The sequence below is a fragment of the Drosophila miranda genome, chromosome XR (assembly GCF_003369915.1).
Source record: "Drosophila miranda strain MSH22 chromosome XR, D.miranda_PacBio2.1, whole genome shotgun sequence".
Taxonomy (NCBI): Eukaryota; Metazoa; Arthropoda; class Insecta; order Diptera; family Drosophilidae; genus Drosophila; species Drosophila miranda.
The window spans coordinates 38,501,093-38,502,843 of NC_046674.1; the positions used below are offsets into that span (position 1 = coordinate 38,501,093).

General features: G+C 46.4%; 1 long non-coding RNA gene across 1 annotated transcript; it reads left to right on the top strand.

Moving 5' to 3' along the window:
• The first annotated feature begins 304 nt into the window (after nt 1-304).
• Nucleotides 305-1,399, top strand: LOC117186556. Its single transcript, XR_004471569.1, has 2 exons — nt 305-901; nt 1,150-1,399. It is a non-coding gene; the product is annotated as an uncharacterized LOC117186556 (long non-coding RNA).
• Nucleotides 1,400-1,751: the final 352 nt, after the last annotated feature.

A 1,751-nucleotide genomic window follows, 5' to 3' on the forward strand; every position in this document is an offset into this window, starting at 1 on the left:
GGGAAGGGCCGAAGCGTTCCAAGGAGGGGATAAAGGCCAAAGCACAATACAAAGCGGCCCTCAACATCAAATCCGGCTGCAAGGTAAAGCAGACATCACCCATAAGGAGAAGGTCAAGCTAGCCTGCGCCGAGCAGCGAGTAGAGGAGGGCCGGCTACATTACGCTCAGATGCCACAGATAAGATCGTCGAATGGCGAATATGCCAATAAGGTGGAGGAGATGATGGCCACCAAGAGGCAACGCTCGACTGAGAGTGCCATTAAAGACACTCCAGCGAGCAAGCGGCAACGCGGGCCCAAGAGGCAAGAAGCCAGCGAAACCTTTCGGTTTCGAAAGGTTTCGATGTGATGTAGTATGTGCATATATTGAGTGTACACTGTATCCAACGGTTAACAATAAATATATCAGCAACACATTGTTGCAGTACACAAACAAAACCATTTCAAGTGAGCAATATGATCGCCGCTTATGCGCTAAGCTAAGTCAGCATTCCCACGCTGACCACTTGAAGCATATATATATACACACATATGTACGTACATACGGCTCTTGACCTCTCGATTATGCTGATAAGATAAATATGTATGAAGCCGCTCCGCTGTTGGCGTAACCGGCAGCGCAGCTATGCGGTCTGAGTTATAAGAATAAATTCAATAATGACATTCTAAAAACCGAAGTCAAACGGCACAGACGTGCCAGTGTTATAATTAAAGTAGTGACATATTACATGGCGACCGTGAAAAGTGTCACGAACATGTAGATGTTCGGAAACAAAAATATATTTAAAAAAAAAATACAATGAGCCGGCACGAGAGCGGACAACAACAGGAGAATTACCAACAGCAGCTGCAGCAGCAGCAGTAACATCTAAAAATTAAAAACGAAACGGAGCGAAACGCAGTAAGTAGAGTGGTATGTGTGGCAGAAGAGGCGGCGTAGTAACACGCCTAAGAGCCAGAAAGGCCAAACTGCTCAAACTGCTAAATAGCAACGAGAATTTGCTGTGGAGCACATCTGTGACATTACACACAGAGCTCGATCACATCAAATTGTTGCTAGCAGAAAATAAAAAGAGCCAATGCACACAACCACCTACACTGCAATAAAAAATGTCAGTAAAATATTAACCATAACTCCACCACCCCAAGCGACAGAAATACCAAAGTCAAGGAAGACCTGCCCGAACGACTGCGACGGACCTCTATACTCGCCGCATTGCGAGTACACCTGTGCAGCCTGCACCGGTGCCCCAACACAGAAGCAGTAGCAGCCTGTGCAGCCAGCACCGGCCTCGTCTAGCGCAACAAGCTAGACCCGGAGCAGTGAACCGACAGCGCTTCCTAGAGCGCCCACCGCCAAACAAAAATTTTTTCTAAATGCACTGCGATGCATAAAATTTAACTTTAAAATTTAAAATTGAAAAAATTGAGCGGAATAACATGGTGCTCCAGTCACCAGGAAGTACTTGAGGGAACCCCTGAAGATGACATAGAGAAGTTCCTAAAGTTTAATGATGGAAGCGACATTGCCAAAACTCTCGGCTTAGCGTGGGACCCTGCTTCGGATCAGCTGCTTTTTGCCTTGTCCGCACTGGACACAAACTCAAAGCCATCAAAGCGGTCGGTTTTATCTACGATTGCGCGGTTCTACGACCCTCTTGGATTGATAAATCCAGTCATTGTCAGGTGCAAAATCTTCCTTCAGCAGCTTTGGAGAGAAAATTTGGATTGGGATGAAAGCCTACCCTCAG